Source organism: Hyperolius riggenbachi, chromosome 12, assembly GCF_040937935.1.
Source record: "Hyperolius riggenbachi isolate aHypRig1 chromosome 12, aHypRig1.pri, whole genome shotgun sequence".
NCBI classification, from domain to species: domain Eukaryota; kingdom Metazoa; phylum Chordata; class Amphibia; order Anura; family Hyperoliidae; genus Hyperolius; species Hyperolius riggenbachi.
The window spans coordinates 237181448-237204931 of NC_090657.1; the positions used below are offsets into that span (position 1 = coordinate 237181448).

The window sequence follows — 23484 nt, forward strand, 5'->3', positions numbered from 1 at the left end:
AGAGAGAGGGCTTCCGCATAGAGATGGAGAGACAGAGAGAGGGCTTCCGCATAGAGAGGGAGAGATAGAGGGAGAGACAGAGAGAGGGCTTCCGCATAGAGATGGAGAGACAGAGAGAGGGCTTCCGCATAGAGAGGGAGAGATGGAGAGACAGAGAGAGGGCTTCCGCATAGAGAGGGAGAGATAGAGGGAGAGACAGAGAGAGGGCTTCCGCATAGAGAGGGAGAGATAGAGGGAGAGACAGAGAGAGGGCTTCCGCATAGAGAGGGAGAGATAGAGGGAGAGATAGAGAGAGGGCTTCCGCATAGAGAGGGAGAGACAGAGAGAGGGCTTCCGCATAGAGAGGGAGAGATGGAGAGAGAGAGAGGGCTTCCGCATAGAGAGGGAGAGATAGAGGGAGAGACAGAGAGAGGGCTTCCGCATAGAGAGGGAGAGATAGAGGGAGAGACAGAGAGAGGGCTTCCGCATAGAGAGGGAGAGATAGAGGGAGAGATAGAGAGAGGGCTTCCGCATAGAGAGGGAGAGACAGAGAGAGGGCTTCCGCATAGAGAGGGAGAGATGGAGAGAGAGAGAGGGCTTCCGCATAGAGAGGGAGAGATAGAGGGAGAGACAGAGAGATGGCTTCCGCATAGAGAGGGAGAGGTGGAGAGACAGAGAGAGGGCTTCCGCATAGAGAGGGAGAGGTGGAGAGACAGAGAGAGGGCTTCCGCATAGAGAGGGAGTGGTGGAGAGACAGAGAGAAGGCTTCCGCATAGAGAGGGAGAGGTGGAGAGACAGAGAGAGGGCTTCCGCATAGAGAGGGAGAGGTGGAGAGACAGAGAGAGGGCTTCCGCATACAGAGGGAGAGGTGGAGAGACAGAGAGAGGGCTTCCGCATAGAGAGGGAGAGGTGGAGAGACAGAGAGAGGGCTTCCGCATAGAGAGGGAGAGGTGGAGAGACAGAGAGAGGGCTTCCGCATAGAGAGGGAGAGATAGAGGGAGAGACAGAGAGAGGGCTTCCGCATAGAGAGGGAGAGATGGAGAGACAGAGAGAGGGCTTCCGCATAGAGAGGGAGAGATAGAGGGAGAGACAGAGAGAGGGCTTCCGCATAGAGATGGAGAGACAGAGAGAGGGCTTCCGCATAGAGAGGGAGAGATGGAGGGAGAGACAGAGAGAGGGCTTCCGCATAGAGAGGGAGAGATAGAGGGAGAGACAGAGAGAGGGCTTCCGCATAGAGAGGGAGAGGTGGAGAGACAGAGAGAGGGCTTCCGCATAGAGAGGGAGAGATAGAGGGAGAGACAGAGAGAGGGCTTCCGCATAGAGATGGAGAGACAGAGAGAGGGCTTCCGCATAGAGAGGGAGAGATGGAGAGACAGAGAGAGGGCTTCCGCATAGAGAGGGAGAGATAGAGGGAGAGACAGAGAGAGGGCTTCCGCATAGAGATGGAGAGACAGAGAGAGGGCTTCCGCATAGAGAGGGAGAGATAGAGGGAGAGACAGAGAGAGGGCTTCCGCATAGAGATGGAGAGACAGAGAGAGGGCTTCCGCATAGAGAGGGAGAGATGGAGAGACAGAGAGAGGGCTTCCGCATAGAGAGGGAGAGATAGAGGGAGAGACAGAGAGAGGGCTTCCGCATAGAGAGGGAGAGATAGAGGGAGAGATAGAGAGAGGGCTTCCGCATAGAGAGGGAGAGACAGAGAGAGGGCTTCCGCATAGAGAGGGAGAGATGGAGAGAGAGAGAGAGGGCTTCCGCATAGAGAGGGAGAGATGGAGAGAGAGAGACAGAGAGAGGGCTTCCGCATAGAGAGGGAGAGACAGAGAGAGGGCTTCCGCATAGAGAGGGAGAGATGGAGAGAGAGAGAGAGAGAGGGCTTCCGCATAGAGAGGGAGAGATGGAGAGAGAGAGAGGGCTTCCGCATAGAGAGGGAGAGATAGAGGGAGAGACAGAGAGAGGGCTTCCGCATAGAGAGGGAGAGGTGGAGAGACAGAGAGAGGGCTTCCGCATAGAGAGGGAGAGGTGGAGAGACAGAGAGAGGGCTTCCGCATAGAGAGGGAGAGATGGAGAGACAGAGAGAGGGCTTCCGCATAGAGAGGGAGAGATAGAGGGAGAGACAGAGAGAGGGCTTCCGCATAGAGAGGGAGAGATAGAGGGAGAGACAGAGAGAGGGCTTCCGCATAGAGAGGGAGAGATAGAGGGAGAGACAGAGAGAGGGCTTCCGCATAGAGAGGGAGAGATAGAGGGAGAGATAGAGAGAGGGCTTCCGCATAGAGAGGGAGAGACAGAGAGAGGGCTTCCGCATAGAGAGGGAGAGATGGAGAGAGAGAGAGGGCTTCCGCATAGAGAGGGAGAGATAGAGGGAGAGACAGAGAGAGGGCTTCCGCATAGAGAGGGAGAGATAGAGGGAGAGACAGAGAGAGGGCTTCCGCATAGAGAGGGAGAGATAGAGGGAGAGATAGAGAGAGGGCTTCCGCATAGAGAGGGAGAGACAGAGAGAGGGCTTCCGCATAGAGAGGGAGAGATGGAGAGAGAGAGAGGGCTTCCGCATAGAGAGGGAGAGATAGAGGGAGAGACAGAGAGAGGGCTTCCGCATAGAGAGGGAGAGGTGGAGAGACAGAGAGAGGGCTTCCGCATAGAGAGGGAGAGGTGGAGAGACAGAGAGAGGGCTTCCGCATAGAGAGGGAGAGGTGGAGAGACAGAGAGAGGGCTTCCGCATAGAGAGGGAGAGGTGGAGAGACAGAGAGAGGGCTTCCGCATAGAGAGGGAGAGGTGGAGAGACAGAGAGAGGGCTTCCGCATAGAGAGGGAGAGGTGGAGAGACAGAGAGAGGGCTTCCGCATAGAGAGGGAGAGGTGGAGAGACAGAGAGAGGGCTTCCGCATAGAGAGGGAGAGATAGAGGGAGAGACAGAGAGAGGGCTTCCGCATAGAGAGGGAGAGATGGAGAGACAGAGAGAGGGCTTCCGCATAGAGAGGGAGAGATAGAGGGAGAGACAGAGAGAGGGCTTCCGCATAGAGATGGAGAGACAGAGAGACAGAGAGAGGGCTTCCGCATAGAGAGGGAGAGATGGAGAGAGAGAGAGAGGGCTTCCGCATAGAGAGGGAGAGATAGAGGGAGAGACAGAGAGAGGGCTTCCGCATAGAGAGGGAGAGATAGAGGGAGAGATAGAGAGAGGGCTTCCGCATAGAGAGGGAGAGACAGAGAGAGGGCTTCCGCATAGAGAGGGAGAGATGGAGAGAGAGAGAGAGAGGGCTTCCGCATAGAGAGGGAGAGATAGAGGGAGAGACAGAGAGAGGGCTTCCGCATAGAGAGGGAGAGATAGAGGGAGAGATAGAGAGAGGGCTTCCGCATAGAGAGGGAGAGACAGAGAGAGGGCTTCCGCATAGAGAGGGAGAGATGGAGAGAGAGAGAGGGCTTCCGCATAGAGAGGGAGAGATAGAGGGAGAGACAGAGAGAGGGCTTCCGCATAGAGAGGGAGAGGTGGAGAGACAGAGAGAGGGCTTCCGCATAGAGAGGGAGAGGTGGAGAGACAGAGAGAGGGCTTCCGCATAGAGAGGGAGAGGTGGAGAGACAGAGAGAGGGCTTCCGCATAGAGAGGGAGAGGTGGAGAGACAGAGAGAGGGCTTCCGCATAGAGAGGGAGAGGTGGAGAGACAGAGAGAGGGCTTCCGCATAGAGAGGGAGAGGTGGAGAGACAGAGAGAGGGCTTCCGCATAGAGAGGGAGAGGTGGAGAGACAGAGAGAGGGCTTCCGCATAGAGAGGGAGAGATAGAGGGAGAGACAGAGAGAGGGCTTCCGCATAGAGAGGGAGAGATGGAGAGACAGAGAGAGGGCTTCCGCATAGAGAGGGAGAGATAGAGGGAGAGACAGAGAGAGGGCTTCCGCATAGAGATGGAGAGACAGAGAGAGGGCTTCCGCATAGAGAGGGAGAGATGGAGGGAGAGACAGAGAGAGGGCTTCCGCATAGAGAGGGAGAGATAGAGGGAGAGACAGAGAGAGGGCTTCCGCATAGAGAGGGAGAGGTGGAGAGACAGAGAGAGGGCTGCCGCACAGAAAAAATTGCTAGGTGCAACTGCAAATGCTATGCAATTGTGTAGCGATTTGCAGTAGCGATTCTGGGCATGTGCCTAGAGATTTCCTATTCATGTCTAGGTGATTTTGGAGCGTTTTGTTGTAGTGATTTGGAAAATCGCTCTGTTGAGCGCGATTTTCCACTTTCCTATACTTTGCGTAATCACCTCCAAAATGCTGCAGGACCCACGTTAGCGTTTGGGGAAAAAAAATCACATCGCTCTGGTGTGATCAATTTCTTTCAAAAACATCAGCCAAGCCGAGCTAGCATTTTTAAAAGTGCTCAAAAGCGTGTGGAGGGAAAGGGGGAGAGAGGGGGAGAGAGGGAGAAGATGAAGGGGAGGAGAGTAAAGGTGGGTACACACGTCAGATAAAAGTCTTTGGAAAATGAAAGATCACAGTCCTACCATAGTCAAATGTCCATTGTAGGTCCAGGGCCAATTTAGGGCAAGCCAGTTAACTTATCTGTAGGTTTTTGGGGTGTGGGAGGAAACGGGAGTGCCTGGGAGAAATCCACACAGACACGGAGAGAACATACACACTCCATGCAAACAGTGCCGGGGCTGGGATTCATGCTGCCCACGGTGTTACGTTATTCTGACTACAGTTCCTCTTCAACTGAGAATTTTACAAACACGGAGATGTTGGCAGTGGATGGGGCGTCCACACTGGTCCAGCCTTTATAAACGGGCACTTTTTGTTTCCAGGACATTTGGATCCTGTGTATATTGCATGTATGGAACATTGTACCAGACGATGTGCGGAGAGACACAAATAAAAATGTCATGTTTATTAGCGGACATTGTAAAGCGCCGTATTAAAAGCCCAACCGAGCGGCCGACTAGAAAATCCACATCTGAGCTCGGGGAATGTAAAGGGAGTCCGGCGACTCTAGTTAAACAGCAGAATTGGCTCTCTGCAAGAAACCATTGTCCTATATTGTGTTTCAATGGTGACGCTGCTTAATGGGATCCTGCGTTAACCCGTTCCGCCAGGCACACAAACCGACAGAGTGCTGTTATTAGATGGAGTGTATGGAATGAGACTGCGCTGCTGCTAATCATCTACAGTTCTGTGACATCTGTGTGTGCCACACTACCAAGCAACAAGTCATGTGACCCCTCATTAAACAGACACATGGAATGTGTCACATGACTTCTCACGGGCCACTGGGAACATGTGACGGTAATCATTTCATTGTTCTTGTTAAAGTGTAACTGTCGGGCATAATATTAAAAAAAATCAATTCTTTATTTTTATCTGGTAAACAAGTAATAAGGATGCTAATCAGGCAATCCAAAAGTTAAAATCACTATTATTTTTCTTGCCGATAAATGACCATTCCCCAGTTTACCTGACTCTTATTTGGTACGTTGCCGCAAAAAGGAAGTTGCAGGGCATGCTGGGTGGTCCTTTTGTGCTTCTGTACATTAGTTTAGTCTGAGGGGGAATAAAGCAGCAAAAAAATACAACCCAGCATGCCCTGCAACTTCCTTTGTGCGGCAACGTACCAAATAAGAGTCAGGTAAACTGGGGAATGATCATTTATAAACCAAAAAAGTAATAGAAATTTTAACTTTTGGATTGCCTGGTTAGCATGTTTATTACTTGTTTACCAGATGAAAATAAAGAATTGATTTTTGATTTTATGCCCGACAGTTACACTTTAAGCCTAAACTAATCACTTTCCTTCCCTTTAAGGCTGCTTACACACTAAGACGTTACAGGCGCACGTTAGTGCCCCTGTAACGCTCCCCCAACGCACAGCAATGTAACACAAGTGGGCTGTTCACACAACCCACGTTGCGTTACATGTAACGCTGCACGTTCTCCGGAAAGTGCAGCATGCTACGGCGTTACAGCGGCTATAGCCGCGTTAGACTGTTTGCACATGCTCAGTGGGGGGGCGGAGAGGAGGCGGGGAGATGCAGCTACAGTAGCAGCGCACATGGCTACTTAATATTAACTGCACTGGCGGCCGCTGATTGGCCGGCGGCACCACGTGATGCGGAGTGTCTCGGCCAATCAGCGCCACTCTGGGAGACCTTATACGGATAGAGCCGTCTAACGCGGCTCACTCTACCGTCCTCTCCCGCACCACCATACGTTGCATTAGGTGCACGTTATGCGACCTTAAAGAGACTCCGTAACAAAAATTGCATCCTGTTTTTTATCATCCTACAAGTTCCAAAAGCTATTCTAATGTGTTCTGGCTAACTGCAGCACTTTCTACTATGACAGTCTCTGTAATAAATCAATGTATCTTTCCCCTGTCAGACTTGTCGGCCTGTGTCTGGAAGGCTGCCAAGTTCTTCAGTGTTGTGGTTATGAACTCACCTTTCCTGGCCCCTCTATGCACACTGCCTGTGTGTTATTTAGATAAGAGAGAAGAGAAGCTGCTCTAATCAGCTGGATAAATCTTCCTCTGAGCTGGCTGGGCTTTCACATACTGAGGAATTACAAACAAGGACAAAGCTGTTTGCAGGAAGAAAAGAGCAGCCTGAAACTTCAGTGCATGGGGGGAAAAAAACACACAAATGATCTCTTGAGATTCAAAAGGAATGCTGTATACAGCCTGCTTATGTATGGATGTATTTTCTATGTGTGGACATACTGTACATCAACCTACTTCCTGTTTTGGTGGCCATTTTGTTTGTTTACAAACAAACTTTTTAAAACTGTTTTTAACCACTTTTAATGCGGCGAGGAGCTGCGAAATTGTGACAGAGGGTAATAGGAGATGTCCCCTAAAGCACTGGTATGTTTACTTTTGAGCGATTTTAACAATACAGATTCTCTTTAACGTAGCACCTAACGCAACGTCTTGGTGTGCAAGTAGCTTAAAACTACCCCGACATCTATCTAACTATAAAGCACTCACTTCTCCCACCACACAGGTATGCTACCTAGGGAAGGCTTTCTCAACCAGGGTTCCTTGAGTATTCTGCAGGGGTTCCCATTGTGGGGGAAGTATAATAGAGCAGATTATGAAAAGGAGTACTGTAAAAAAGAAGCACTAAATTGTATTAAATGAGTGGCACTGTGATGGGGGGTAGTGAAATAAACAGCCTCACTTTCTTTTAAATAAATGCAGGGGGTCCTCGAGATCCAAAAATTATTTGCAGGGTTCCTCCAGGGTACAAAGGTTGAGAAAGGCTGACCTAGGGGGTAGTGTAGACAAGTGTTTACCACCATTAACCACTTTAGCCTTCAGTGTTTTCTCACCTTATGCATCCGAGCAATTTTCACCTTCCATTCATTCGCCAATAACTTTATCACTACTTATCACAATGAAATGATCTATATCTTGTTTTTTCCACCACCAATTATGTTTTCTTTAGGTGGTAAATTTTGCTGAGAATTATTTTTTTCTAAATGCATTTTAATGGGAATATTATGAAAAAAAATATTATTTCTCAGTTTTTGGCCATTATATCTTTAAAATACATGCTACCATAAATAAAATCCACATATTTTATTTGCCCATTTGTCCCGGTTATTACACCATTTGAATTATGTCCCCATGACAATGTATGGTGCCAATATTGTATTTGGAAATAAAGGTGTATTTTTTTTCAGTTTTGTGTCCATCATTATTTGCAAGCTTATAATTTAAAAAATAATAGTAATATACCCTCCTGATATGCATATTAAAAAACTGTGTTCCAATTCATTGATCTCCAGGCTAACAGGCGGTGGCGCAGTAGCGCGCAGCGGCAGCCTTTTGGGCATAGCAGCTGCATCCAAAAGGCTTAAAGGGAACCAGAGACGAAGCACCCTTGTGTATTTTGCCATATATATCAGTAAGAACATTAGAGAAAACACTTACCATGCTCTCTGTTTCATCCTCACTGCTAAAAGTGTCTGTTATCTAGCTGAGATAAGAATCCCGGACTGAGCATTCAGTCTGGCTTTGCAGGGAATAATTATAGCTAAATCATTATAGCAGAGCCACAAGGGGGCAGGCTTGGGCTTGAAAAGACACCAGAGTGTGAGAAAACGCGGAAAAGCCGCAGCGTGTGCTGACAGCGAGGCGGCTAATTCCGCGTCCAGCGCGGCGGTTTGCACACAGAGGCATGCGTCTGGTACTGGGAGTAAACGCGGAAAGGCTGCCGCATGTACTGATAGCGGGGCGGCTGGTTCCGCGTCCAGTGCGGCGATTTGCACACAGCAGCATGCGGCTGGTGTGGCTGGGTCTGTTAGTTCACACAGCTTCAGGAATACGCGCGCGCGCTGAGAGGCAGAACTTTTATGATGGCCAAGGGGGGGGGATCAGCTGACCAGGCTGGTCAGCTGACCTCAGAGCTAGTGGCTATTGGTTTATCACTTAGGGGTGGCGCCAGAGAGCGTTACTCTATATATAGTTATGGCTGGACACTCACAAGTTGTCTGCCGTTGCGAACACTACGTGGAAGCACTCAGACCTTAGTCAGATCCAACAGTGTGTTTGAACCAGGAGGACCTGGGAATTCACACTGAGCCAGATTACTTGTGTTATTATTCTGTTATACGTCAGACTAGTTCCAGGGTGTAGAGACCACGGACTTCACACCCAAGACTAGGGAACTTGTGTTATCATTCTGTTATACTTCAGACTAGTTCCAGGGTGTAGAGACCACAGACCTCACACCCAGACTAGGGAACTTGTGTTATCATTGTGTTATACTTCAGACTAGTTCCAGGGTGTAGAGACCACGGACCTCACACCCAAGACTAGGGAACTTGTGTTATTCTGTTATTCATCAGACTAGTTCCAGGGTGTAGAGACCACGGACCTCACACCTAAGACTAGGCATTGTTTGATATCTGTTATGACCTATTGCTTTCCTGACTATCCCTATGCTCGCTGATTCGGTACCACGCATATCTGATTATCTGTTGCCAACCCTGCCTGTCTTGGATACCGAACCAGCCTTCTGTCTTTGTACTTTATTTGTCCGTGTGTTGCCGACCTGGCTTGCCCGACCTCGAGAGCTAGCTCTCCTCTTTAGGAGATAGTCTCCAGATCAGTTAGTGACATCCACCTTCAGGTGTCACTCACTCTCTGGCCCTTCCTACTTCAGCTGGAGACTCCACCCCTTGGGAGATCTCAGGCTGCTGGAGGGTTCTCGTGCTTCTCTAAAGAGCAGTATTGCCCATACTGCCAAGGACCACCTGCTCATCAGGTGGATTACTCAAAGTAAATACAGTTGCACCAAACACTCACGTTATATACAGGTGTCCAGAGGTTAGTACTATATCTGTATTGTTGGTGATTCTGCAGATCATCAATAATCAGGTATATATCTGTATTCTTGGTGATACTGCAGATCACCAATAATCGGATTCTCTCTGTGTGCTGACACCGATCGTTACACAGAGAAGACAGACTCAGCTATAATCTTTCCATAGCAAAGCTAGACTGAGTGCTCAGTCGGAGATTCTTATCAGAGGTGATAACAGTCAGATTAAACAGAGAACAATGAAACAAAGAGCAGATTAGGTGTTTACTGTCATGTTCCAACTGATTTATAAGGTAAAATACAAGAGGGTGCTTCATCTCTGGTTCTCTTTAAATGGTTAAACAAAAACTAACCAGAACTTCTCGTTCTGTTTACTGTTTGTTCTATGACTTTAAAATTAATTAAAATTATATATCACAGCTCTGATAAATGGAGAAATGTAAAATGGCACTGGCATACGGTTCCTACTGAATTATATGATATAAGGCCTGAAGAATACAGAACATGTGAAAATACGGAATTAAAAAAAAAAAAAAAAAAAAGACTTACAGAAGAAACTGTCACAAGTTGGAGGTTACACTTTTGGAAAGCAGAGTCGTTTTCTTTCCTGGAAGAGATGGGATAAATGTTAAAAAAAAAAATCTGTTTGGATAACTTAAGACCTGGTTCCTTTGTGAAATAAAATACGACATTGAGCAATGTGTTTTTATGATCTTTGAAATCAAGACCTCTTGGGTAAATATATGATGTATCTTATATCAACCGCCGAGGCTTCGTGTGACTTAAAAGCTTTCGTTTAGCAGTGTGGTCCTCAAGAGTGCTGCGAGAAGGGTTTTTTTTTTTTTTTGCTTAATTTTTTTAGTTTTAAATAAAGAGGCCACAAGCTGAGGAAAATGGATGGTGAACAGCGATACACAGTGGCAATTATAAAACTTTCACACTGCACATAAAAACATTCTGTATATCGAAACTGAACGGAGCGGATGCAACCAGAGCCTATGCAAAGCAATAGGACCCCTTCACTTCCGTCCATTCAGAACGAATCTAATAGTTCCGACAAGTAGGATGCAAGTTTGGGTCATGCAGAGTTTTTCCAGACGAAACGGATGGTGATGTAGGCTGACGGAATTAATGCCAGCCAATGAGAACAGACAGTGTTAGGCAGGGAACACACTTGTCTTTCAGTTTTCTGCGTACTTTTTCTGCACACCAAGTGTGTTTCTATGCAGAAAAATGTGCACTTTTTTTAATAGCAGCTGATGTAATTGATAGAGAAAACTGACAAAATGTGCAGAGTCATGATGCAGAATGTCAGCTTTTTTTCTGCGTGCGAACAACATATTAAGTGTGAACTAGCCCATTGATTAACAGGAGTTCTCAGTTTTACTGTGCAGAAATCGTACACGAAAACAGTCAACTGCATTCCCTGCCTCATTCTCAGTAGGCTGCTCTCCACATACATTTCCCAAAATCCTCACCTACCACCCTATATTTGGCGTACGTGTTATATCGCCACTGGTGAGCTGGGCGCAGGGCGAGTTGAACGATGGCTTTCACTGCTGCCACTCAAATCCCAGACGGTGTTAAATAGTATTCCCTCTCCGAGTCGTAGCAAATCTGAGGGAGAAGTAATTTGGGGTTCAGCGATTGCCGGATCCCCAGATTACCCATGGACTATAGTATTAGTCAGGGCCGGCGCTACCATAGAGGCAAAGGGGGCAATTGCCCCAGGGCCCCAGAGCCTGCAGGGGCCCCCCAAGGTTTCTCCCCAGAAACATCTTTGGCAGAATAGCACAGGTGACAGAGGTGCATGCCCACTGGGATAGGCGAGTTGCTACTCTGTTGAAGACAATTAATTTCAGGGTAGAGCCTGGAGGGGGCACTATCAGCTCAGGGGCTCTGTGAGGAAATATGGCTGCAAGAAAGGGCCCCTAATGCTGCTTTATGGTTTGGGAAAAGGGAGGATGTCTGTCAGGGGGGCCCCTGCATTAATTTTGCCTGGGGGCCCCATTGTATCTAGAACCGGCCCTAGCATTAGTACTATAGTGGCTCCCAGCTTCTGCGCCAAAACCACCTGCTTTAATCTATTTGGGTCCACTGCCACCATCCGATCACATCCCTGCATAGAATAAATTCCTATATACCAGCCTCATCAGGCTCCCATTGTTTTGCAATAGACTATTATTATGTGTTTATATAGCAATGACATATTACACAGTGCTGTACAGAGTATCTAGTCATGTCACATAACTGTCCCTAAGAGGAGCTCACAATCTAATCCTAGCATAGTCATAGGTCTATGTATGTATCATGTAGTGTATGTACAATAGTCTAGGCACAATTTTATGGGGAAGCCAATTAACTATTTTGTATGTTTTTTGGGACGAAGGAGGGAACCACAGTGCCCAGAGGAAACCCACGCAGACACGGGGAGAACATACAAACTCCTTGCAGATAGTGCCTTGACTGGGATTCGAACCGAGGACCTAGCGCTGCAAGGCGAGAGCGCTAACCACTACGCCACTGTGCTGCACTTACCAATCAGAATCGCCCCTCCCCAGAGGGCATTCTCATTGAGTAGTGGACCAATAAAAATACTCCCTCGTCATCGTGCCTTCGTGAGCCTGCACATTACCGCCCGACTCCAGCGACCTGGGCTGAGCATGTCAATAAAAAGGAGGGGGAAGGAGGAGAATGGGGGAGCGGTGGGCATAAGGATTGCACCTAATACACACCTGCTTTTTCAGTATTCTTTCAGCTCTGGTATCCTTTAATGAGTGTTATGGAAACTGTTCAACAGATGGATCATGTGTACCTTCATCACCTTTCTACACTAAAAACGTCAGTGATAGGAAATCAGGGGCATGCATTTTACCAAAACACGTTGCAAGACAATTCAATTGTTGGCATTTGTATGGTTAAAACCCAGTTAAAAAACTAGTCACGACTAGTCCCATCACTGCAGAACAGCTTGTCTCCTCTATTCTCTGGATTCAGCTGGCGGGTGGGTTCGGTCAAGTATAACCACCTTAAAGAGGAACTCTAACCCAGGATTAAACTTCATCCTAATAAGAAGCAGATACCCCCTTTCCCAGAAGAGATCTTTGCCTTTTCCTGAATAGATCATGAGGGACATCTGTGTGGTTGATAGAGGTGAAACCCCTTCCACAGTGTGATGTCATTGTTATGGCCAAGACTGTTTCCTGTCTGTGAACCTTGATGCATTGTGGGAGATAATGGTTGTTTCCAACTGCCAAGCAAGCAGTATACTGTATCCCTCTGTGCATATATACACACACAGGTTGCCATCAGTTAACGAACGAGATAGGGACTATAGGTTCATCGAAACACTGTGCAATCTCTGTCCCCTGTACTTTCTCGGCACCCATCCACCCCCCCATGTGTCACCTCTGTCCTGCGGTGCCCTCAGTGTACTGTAGCAAACTTTTATTTTACTGGTTTAAAATAAAAAATTTTCTTTGCATTTGTGAAACTTAATCTTTTTAATAACTACAAGGTCTGTTCTCTTAAAAAATTCAATTTCACATTTTCAGGCCGATCATATTGGCGGATCATTCATAAGTTGGGTGTTAAAAAGAATGGCCAGATTTCAGGCACGGCCCCAAAGGCCATGGCTTAGTGCACCAGGAAAGCAAGGGGTGGGCTGTGGGCAGCAGTAGCAGTTAGCCTGCCAAAAATTTGTCCTGCTACACAGAGTTTGCACTTAGCGATGGGCGGCTACCAACAGCCAGATCTGGCACTCGGGGGATGAAAGGGCAGCGAACGAGAACTTAAGGGGCCCATACACTCAGCCGATTTTCTGGCCGACCGATCGATCCCGATCGATCGATCGATTGATCGTTTGCAAATCGGTTGGCCAATCGACCGATCGATGGCCGATTTCGATGGATTTCCATCGAACTGACAGGGTGGAAAATTTAGGTCGATCTGATGAGATTGCTTATCAGTTTGCATTGGCCTTAATGGAAATCTGATGGCAAAAAAATGCCATCAGATCGAATTTCAATAGATTTCAAACGGAAATCTATTGGAATTCTATCCTGGTAAAAAATGTTCTAAAAACGCATCAGATAGATCACCAGATGCATTTCTTATCTATCTGCTGCCAATCTGACGAGTGTATGGGCACCTTTACAGTGATCTCTAAGAAGCCTGTCAGTCACCGAATGTGCCACTCGCCAAGGAGCTTACAATCTAATCCCTGCCATAATGTTACTAATTGTCCTCAGAAGAGCCTACAATGTAATCCCTGCCATGTTTGGGGGGGGGGGGGGGAGTTTAGGATGCGGTTGTTCCGGGGGCAGCTGTTGATAGTGGACCTTGAGTGGTAAAAAGTGTAAATCTGGACCTGTTCATAAGTCAGGGACTACCTACCTATATAACCTTTTAGCCTATCACATTGTTAGTGGGTGTGTTTATAGGTAATAGCAGTTTATAGATAATGGAAGTTTGCGCTTTATGTTAGGTCTGTTAGAAGTCAATATGCTGACATGGCTCACGGTGGATTAAAGAACAAGAAGGAATTACACAGCAACTATCAATCCTTTCTTGATCTATCGTCTATTTTTTTAACTTCTCACTTTGCAATGTTTTGATTTATTTTTCTTTCCTACTACTTTTGGTAAAGTTTCTCTTGAAATACTTTATGAAACACTAAGCAGGGATGAACTACACAGGAAGATGATGATCCCACTGAGCTGTCTGTGATGCGCACATCAATAAAGTTTTGTTTAAATAAGTACTGTTTAAGAAAAATGTGTTGTTTTTATAGTGATTGATCATTTTCAGAAAATATGAGGATTCATTAAGGATCTTCTGCCTTGAAAGGGAGATCCACCCTATTCACAATGCGGTCTGCTGCAATTAGCGGATTCGCCAGTTTTATAGTCAAGTTCTTAATCGCACACTAATTAACTGAGAGTCTAATTAGTGAAATTAAGATGAAGTTTCTCAAGGATTAATTATTATCGGCTCATTAAAACTGTGTGTTTGATGAGAATTGCTCATGTTGAATATGCAATTCTCCTGTAAGGTGTCTGTCTTTAGAAATGGTTATATTTACCTCTTTTTTTGTTTATTGCTTTATTGCCTCAGTTATCAGGAGGATGTGCTAGATTTACAGGGGTCTCAAACTCGCGGCCTGCAGGCCATTTGCAGCCCTCGATACAATATTTTGTGGCCCACGTCGACAAAAGCTTCCTTATAGTTCGCTTCAGTGCTACCAAGTAAGCCACCGCATCCCCGCCGCTAAACGAGGGCTGCAGAGCCCCCAAATCGCCCGGGGGGCAATCCGCCGGCATTACCTGGAAGGGTCAGAGCTTTCAGCTTCAGCTCTGCCCCTCCTGACGTCAATCGCGGCGCATCGCCACCTCTGCCCGCCCCTCTCACTCTTCCTTCACAGAGAGGGGCGGGCAGAGGCGGCGATGCGCCGCGATTCACGTCAGGAGGAGCAGAGCTGAAGCTGAAAGCTCTGCCCCTTCCAGGAAATGCCGGCGGATTGCCCCCCCTGCGATTTGGGGGCTCTGCAGCCCTCGTTTTGTGGCGGGGACACGGAGGATTACTTGTAATGGGGGCACTAAAGTGAACTATAAGGTGAAATAGGCAAAATAGTTTGCTTCAGTGTGAATTTGATTTTGAAAGAAAAATCAATGCAAGGTTGGGGGGGGGGGGAGGGGGACTGGGGTTATAGCTGATGATTGACTTTTTTTGTGAAATCCCTTATGCGGCCCAGCATCATCCTGACTTTGCCTCCTGCGGCCCCCAGGTAAATTGAGTTTGAGACCCCTGTGCTAGAAGGATTCACTCAACCAAGCTGTGGCTTGTAGGGCAAATGTTTTTCTGACTTATCTGTAATTCCCCTAAGGTAGCCCGACATTAAAGGTACCCACACAGTGGCGTAGCTAAGGAGCTGTGGGCCCCGATGCAAGTCTTACATTGGGGCCCCCTAAGCACTCTCTATACATAACAATTATTTGGCGTACCAAAACCTGCCAATGGCAACCACAGTGTCAGAGGTGCAAGAAGGGGATGGGAAACTGTGTGTTAGTGATCACTACTATTAAAATTATCTATAGAAGTGATTATTACCAGCACAGGGCTAATAGAGAGCTAATACTGGAGTTGATGGAGGGTCCTCTGGCCCCGATGCGGTCGCAACCTCTGCACCCCCTATTGCTACGCCCCTGCCCATACATCTAGTGATTTTTGGCAGCCGATCGACCAATAGACAGATCTCTCTCTAGTCGAATCTGATCGGCCTTAAGATCTGTTGGCCGCCATAAACTGCAGGCCGATTTCCGATTGATTTCAGCATGATATCTTTTTGGGATCAGCTTTGTGACGTCGCCTTGCCGCCCCTCTTCTGGATTCACACCCCACGTGGATACTGGCGTAATGCATGTGGGGTGTGACACTCGCGCCTCCCTGCCGGCAACCACGTGGGGTGCGAATCCGGAAGAGTGTGATCACCGGACAGGTAAAGTATCAACCACTTAAGGACCACAGGCTATTTTTTTTTTCAAATTAGTGCTCTGCAGCTTTAATGGATTGCTGCAGAGCCACACATTCATGCACACAAATGAACCCCCCCCCCCCCTCCCCCTTTTCTCCCCACCAACAGAGCTTTCTGTTGGTGAGCTGTGATCGCTGCTGCAGGTTATTGTTTTGTTTTTTGCTTTTTTTTTTTTTTTTTTTTTTATAAATTTCTTTTTTTTTCTTTAATATAATTTACTACTTCTTTTCCCCCTAAAAAGGACTCACCTTACCTCTTCAATTGCTGATTGAGGTTTACCCTTTGTGGCCAGCACTGCAACTCTGCTTGGTGTGTTATAATACCCCTTCTCACAACCTCCCCAGTGTTTTTAAAAAAGCCAAATGCAACCTCTTGGTGATTCTATGGGTTAGCTCTCTCCATGCTGTCCGATCTTGTGCCATGTCCGCCAGTTGTCGTAAGCTCAATCCTGTGTCAGCCTTGATGGTGTCAAGCCAACACATTCTCTGGCGGCCTTGTCGCCTTTTGCCACTGATCAGTCCTAGCATTGGGTCTTTCTCTGAGGAATTTGATCGCATCACATGTCCGAAATATGTAAGTCTGAGTCTGGTGATCTTGCCTTCCAATGACATGTCTGGTCTTATACGTTCCAATACTTCTTTGTTCGTCACCCTTGCTGTCCATGGAATGCGAAGCAAACGTTGCCAGCACCACAACTCAAAGGAGTCGATTTTTTCTTCTATCTGCTTTTCTTAGGGTCCAACTTTCACAGCCATACATGGTTATGGGGAAAACTATGGCATAAACCAGTCTACATTTGGTTGTAATGCTAATGTCTTTGCTTTTCCATACTTGCTTCATGCTTTCCATCGTGTTTCTGCCGAGGGTTATCTGACGTTTTATTTCATGACTACAATCTCCATTTCCAAAGTCTAGGTAAAAGTCTAAGTAACCACCATTTATGCTTCCAATGTAAATTTTTAAAGGACTGTCCTCCTAAGCTTTGTTCCTATATAGAAGGTTTTCTGTAAAGAATAAAAGATAAAAATTGGTACAAAACTGAGAGAACAGTTATGTTCTTGTCCCGTGTCAATCACAGGTCCAGGAATTTTTGCACTTCATTTCTGTCATCACAAACTATAAACTGGAAGTGTCTCCACACCCCAGGGCCGGCGCTACCATAGAGGCAAAGGGGGCAATTGTCCCAGGGCCCCAGAGCTTGTAGGGGCCCCCAGTGGCTACAAGAGGGAAAAAAATTTCAAATCGACCTTATAGTTTTTGAGAAAATCGATTTTAAAGTTTCAAAGGAAAAAAATACACATTTAAAAACCTGCCGACTTTAATGGTTAATAGCAACTCCACCTTAAATGCTAGAAACCCTAAATTTGTAGGATATGTTAAGGAGATCATTGAGAATAAGAGGAAAAAACAATTTTTCAAAAAGACCTTATAGTTTTTGAGAAAATCGATTTTAAAGTTTCGAAGGGAAAAAGTATACTTTTAAAATGTCACTTTTAGTACTAAAAGAAAGAGCAATACATTTTCTGACGGGGTTTCCAGGGGGTCCATACGCAGCCGCAGCGCTTTGGCCAGGGATCGCTATACAGCCGCAATATGGCTGCATGAAGATCCCTGGCATTGTTTCCTATTTTCCCATTTTTTTTTTTATGTTTAGAGTGTGGGAATTTTTTTTTTTTTTTAATTATGTGGGGTCCCCCTCCTGAAACTTTTTAACCCCTTGTCCCCCATGCAGGCTGGGGTAGCCAGAATTTGGAGCTCCGACCGATTGGGGCTTCACACCCTGACTATACCAGCTGCAAAAAAGGTCCCTTAATGCCGATTTTTGTTCCGGGGTATCTGTTCGGGGGGGCCCCCAGGTTTATTTTGCCCTGGGGCCCCATTGTTGCTTAAACCGGCCCTGCCACACACTTCATACTCACCTTCAAGGACACCTTCAGAGTCATCTGGGATAGGTGGGAGGAAGCATCCGAAAAAAATAATTATAAAGTAGATTGTATGACAATTCTTACCTCGAGAGAGGTATCAAAAAGCCAAATTTTATTGGACACTAAAAAAAGACGACATTTCCTGAATCTTACCCGCTTCATCAGATCAGGTTACAGTGTCTTTGTGTAGACCACCACAGACTAGAAGCATTTCAGGTTTTACCCTAGACAGGGGGTCCTCCCCTGTGACATTATTTCGGTGGTTTTAGTTTTCTATTGGAGAGCGACCGACAACAGTACCAAGAGGATCCATTGATAGATCAGTGTGGAGATGGAATTCTCCACTTATTATAAGTTATTGTTTTTATAAAGAACGAACATATTATGCAACGCTGGGCAATAAATAGGGATATATTCAATGTAAGTAAGGGGTGACAGACAGAGAGGTAGCACATGTGTAATAAACGCTGGAGAGGCAGCTGCGGGGAATAGCGCTACTACCGCAGCTGCCCCAGCCCCCTGTTTAGCAGCATGTCCGGGCCTCAGATGTCTAGCACGCCGAGGACAGAACTGTCAGTTGCACATAGGGTTGCCTTGTCATGCGCGCGCATAGACAGGACCTTTATACGGGGTGGAGGCGCGTCAGCTGACCGGCTGGCGCCAGAGGAGACGCTCGCCGCTCCTCATTGGATGATCGCTGGGGGCGTGCCTGAAGGGTCTCCTCTGCTTCATAAGCCGTACTGTGTCACTCGCAACTTGTCTGCTGTTGTGAATACTTCGTGTTAGCGCTCAGACCCTTAGATAGTTCCGGTGTGCTTTGATCCGGGAGGAAACTGGGGATTTCACACAAGATAGGAATTGTTTGATAGCCTTAATCATTACTTTACTGTATATTATTTGTATATGACTCTGGCTCGTTCTGACCTCTCTCTTGCTAAGTGATTCTGTACCTTTGCTCATCTGATCTAGTTGCCAAACCCTGCCTGGTTATATCTTTCTGACTCTGCCTCCCGATTCTGTACTGCATCTGTCTGTCTGTTGCCGAACCCGATCTGTCTGACTACTCTACTCTCACCAGAGGGCCCTTGTCTCTGGTGAGAGGCACTACTGATTGTACCCACCAACTCCTCTGGTGAGGTATAGCTCTTTTCAGTATTACTATTGCACCAAGCACCACCTGATATACCAGTATTATAGGTGATTCTGCAGATCACCTTATAATCAGGTATATATATCTGCATTATAGGTGATACTGCAGATCACCTAATAATCAGAATTCTGTCGCTTGCTGAGACAAATCGTTACAACATGGTTATAGAACGTAGCACAAGGTTATCCATGCCAACAGGGTAGAAGATGCATGATTATGAGATTTTTACAGAGACTCAGCAATTCAAGTCAGAGTTAGTCCATGGGAAGGGAGTCATTGCTGCGGTTGCTAGAGCAAGAACAACGCACTAGGGGGCTGGAAGAGCCTGCCAAAGTCTTACAATCTAAAGGGGAGGGGGAAGGATACATAAGGTACGGCTGTGGAAAAGGTGCTTGGCTGAGAGAGTTGTGGTAGACAGGGCTAGGCCATTTTAAAGAAGTGCGTTTTGAGGGCTTGCTTGAAGGTGTTGAAGGAAGGGGAGAGTCTGAGCTACTGTGGTTGCCTTTAGTAACCCAGTCTTGTAAGCAGTATTTACGGTAGCTTATTTTACCATGCTTTCAAATACTACACTATATTAAAACTTCTGGTGTTCTCTGTCTTTTCTTACCTTCGATTCCTGGAGTTCATGGATTGAAGTTCATCCACTGGACACACCCACTGTTCAGACTGGACACCTGCCCACTTCGTCACTTGCCAAAACCACTTCCCCGACCGCTCAGTAAATAGTGGAGAGAGGTTCGTGGCTGTAACAGCCATTCCTCAAACCAACGGCAAGGGGAGAGGGATGACCGACATGAGTGCCATTTCCCTCTCCAGCTCAGAGGCCAGGCTGCTGCACTAATATGGTGGCCAACCTCCAGGAGACAAGGGACTGCTTGAAGTTCTATGGTGTCATCATGCCTAGGACTTTTGGAGCTCAGCTGAGTAAAATGGAGGGGAGGTAGTGTTGGAGTGTGAAGGGATGATGACAATGCAACAGAAAAGTGGGTTCTAAGAACAATGGCTTACCACTATAAAGTCAGTGTCGTAATTTTGCCAAACCCGGGGCCTCCACTTTCAACTTTGTAACTGTTGTATCAGTTTCAGGCGGCTCTCGCACTCGCGGCACGTTCTTTACATACAGCCATGACGTGAGCCTCCACTTTGGCTTTTCACAGCAACAGATGCTGTTTAAAGTGTCCATCTGTGATATGCATCTTTAGCTCCGCCATCTAACTGTGCTTCCCTTCTCTCCAATCCTTTAAGTGCAGCAACAGTCACAGCGCAGCACTTAGCGCAGTAAAAGCTCGCTCTCCTAGATAGGCAATGAAAGAGTGTGAGAAAATGATCACAAACCCGTTGTGAGCCGAGGAGGAAAGAGAGGGCGGTGTGAACGGGTGATACGCCATAACTGAGAATTTATAAGGTGTCTTGCGGAATACTTCCTCGACATCGCCGATATTTGGGAATGGAGGAGCGCCTGGCTGGAGGTGATGGAAAACAGTCCTTCACCTCTACGGCGATGGAGTCGTGCGCTTCGAGCCCCCCAAGAGACAAATAATTCAATGCAAAGGTGAGAAACCAGACAGCCATAAAATCACACCAGACCAAAATCCCCCCAGACAGGGCATTTCCTTGCAATTTAATACCCTGACTGGGCAAATCTTTTTTGCAGACGGGCATTATCTTCTGTGAAAGCTCTTAAATGCCACTTAAAGACTTCATTCATGTCTTACGGCCTTTAGGGGCCTCCAGCACCCTCGTGTAGGGGTATCTCAGGGGTTCTAGTTGCTGCTTTATCTTATAGTACTGCAAGATTTTAAGTCAACAATCTATAGTCCTCATATGAAAAGGTCCAGCATTACGTTACTCTGTGGGGTTCGCTGCCTGGGTTGGTTGTAGCTTTTCAGTTTTGCTGTTAGCGTACTTGACGCATCCATGAAAGTGTTCATCTAATAAATGCCTTAAAAATAAAACTCTGATCAATAATGCAATATACTGCACTGTACATTGGCGGATTTTATTTTACAAATCAGCTATTTTGTTAGATTTTCTGCAAAGCTGTTTAAACTAACAGGACATTAAAGAGGAACTTAAATGAAAAGAGGGGGAACGAATAAACAAATACATTGCAAAATGAGAAGTTAAAAAAAATAGAAGAGAGATCAACAAATGATCAATATTCGTCATGTAATTTGTTCATGTTGTTTGATCCACAATCAGCCTACACATAATCATCTTTACTACTGGCAGACATGAAAAACACTAGACAGCACAAACTGTCATGATCTATAACCACAACCCCTAACAATGCAATAGGTTAGAAGGTTTGGGTTTTCTTTTTACAGTGCTGCCCATAATTATTCATACCCCTGGCACATTTTGACTTAAAGTTACTTTAATTTAACCAGTAAGTAATTTGTTGACAGGAAATGACATAGGTGTGTCCCAAAAGATAATATGACAATGTACAAAAGCGATTATTGTGAAAAACAAATTCTCAGCTTTTATTTACATTTGAGCAAAAAGTGTCCAGTCCAAAATTATTCATACCCTTCTCAATCAATAGAAAAGCCTTTATTAGCTATTACAGCAATCAAACGCTTCCTATAATTGCAGACCGGCTTTTTGCATGTCTCCACGGGTGTTTTTGCCCATTCATATTTAGCAATGAGCTCCAAATGTTTCAGGTTGGACGGTCTTCTTGTCATCACTCTGATCTTTAGCTCCCTCCACAGATTCTCAATTGGATTCAAGTCAGGACTCTGGCTGGGCCATTCCAAAACATTTATGTTGTCTGCTTCACCACTTTTGCTGTGTGTTTTGGGTCATAGCCATGCCGGAATGACCATTGGTGGCCAAGGCCCAGTTTCTCTGCAGACTACCGGATGTTGGCGTTGAGAATCCTCATGTATTACTCATTTTTGATGGTGCCGTTTACTGTGATTAGGTTCCTTGGTCCATTGGCTGAAAAAACAACCCCAAAGCATTAGGTTCCTACCACCATGCTTGACAGTGGAGATGGTGTTCTTTGGGTTGAAGGCTTCTACTTTTTTACGCCAAATGAAGGAAACAACATTGTGACTAAACAATTCAATTCCAGAAGTCTTCTTCTTTGTCCAGATGAGCATTTGCAAAGGCCAAGCGAGCTTTTGTGTGCCTTATCTGGTGAAGTGGTGTCCTCCTTGTTCTGCATCCGTGGAACCCAGCAGTGTGTGGTGTCTGTTGGGATTGTCTGCCTTGAGACATTTCCACCAGCAGAGCCCAGATTCACCCGGATGGCCTTGGTGGTGATGCTTGGATTCTTTTTCACCTCTCTCATTATCCTACTGGCCAGTACAGGTGTCACTTTTGGCTTCTGACCACATCCTCTGAGATTTTCCACAGTGCAGAACATCTTGTATTTTTCAATAATACTTTGCACAGTAGTCACTGGAACTGGGAAACATTTAGAAATGGCCGTGTAGCCCTTCCCTGACTTGTGAGCAGCCACAATGTGCAACCGCAGGTCCTCAATGAGCTCCTTTGTCTTAGCCATGACTGTCCACAAACCATCTGCAGAGAGCTGCTGTTTTTCACCTGTTGAATTGATTAAAACAGCTGTTCCCAATTAATCAGGGTCATAAGGATGCTTTGGAACAACAGCTTGGACTATTTGGAATGGTATAGAACTTTGGGTTTTCCCACAGTTTGTGAAGGGTATGAATAATTTTGGACTGGACACTTTTTGCTCAAATTTAAATAAAAACTGTAAAAAATGTTTTTTCCACAATAATGTGCATCGTCTTATCTTTTGGGAGACACCTATGTCATTTCCCATCAAAAAATTACTTTCTGGTTGAATAAAAGTAACTAAGTAAAGATTTGCCAAGGGTATGAATAATTATGGACAGCACTGCAGATATACATGTGCACAGAGGGAGATACTGGTTTCTTGGCCTTGTTATGCCCTATTTATATATGTATTGTGCTCAGGGCCGGATTTGTACCTTTACCGCCCAAGGCCAATGTCACCAGCTGCCTCCCTTCAGTATAGGTAGCGAGATGACCCCTTCCCCTTCCCTCCAGTATTGGTAGCAAGATGACCCCTCCCCCCTTCCCTCCAGTATAGGTAGTCGGATGACCCCTCCCCCCAGTATAGGTAGCCAGATGACCCCTCCCCCCAGTATAGGTAGCCAGATGACCCCTCCCCTCTTTACCTCTAGTTTAGGTAGTCGGATGATCCCTTCCCCTCCGGTATAGGTAGCCAGATGACCCCTCCCCCCTTTCCCTCCAGTATAGGTAGCCAGATGACTCCCTTAATCCCTCCCTTTCCCACTCCCCCCCTTTTAGTACAGCTCGCCTTCACACCGCAGCAGCAATCAGTGTCATGCATTTCTTTGCTCGTCTCCAGTGCAGAAGCTTCCTCTTCCCCTCCGTCTCCAATGCTGCCCAAGTCCGTAGCCACACGCCACAACACCAACGTGCTCAGAGAGCAAGGTGGCTGCTGCACAGGTGGCTGGCATTGCAGCATTTGCAAGCTTGCGAATGCTGCACCAGTGAGTCTGCTGCTTCGGTGCCCTTGCTTCTGTGGTGCCCTAGGCCATGGCCTAGGTGGCCTAGGCCTAAATCCAGCCCTGATTGTGCTCACAA

At 46.6% G+C, this 23484-nt stretch overlaps 1 protein-coding gene across 2 annotated transcripts in view; it reads right to left on the reverse strand.

Annotated features, from left to right (window-relative positions):
• The window catches only part of COX10 (cytochrome c oxidase assembly factor heme A:farnesyltransferase COX10), a 1230266-nt gene that overhangs the window by 1165357 nt on the left and 41425 nt on the right, over window positions 1–23484 (reverse strand). For both annotated transcript variants that reach the window (XM_068263380.1, XM_068263379.1), the window contains exon 2: window positions 9816–9873. The gene's annotated coding sequence lies outside the window, so the exon portion shown is untranslated. The remainder of the gene's footprint in view (window positions 1–9815; window positions 9874–23484) is intronic.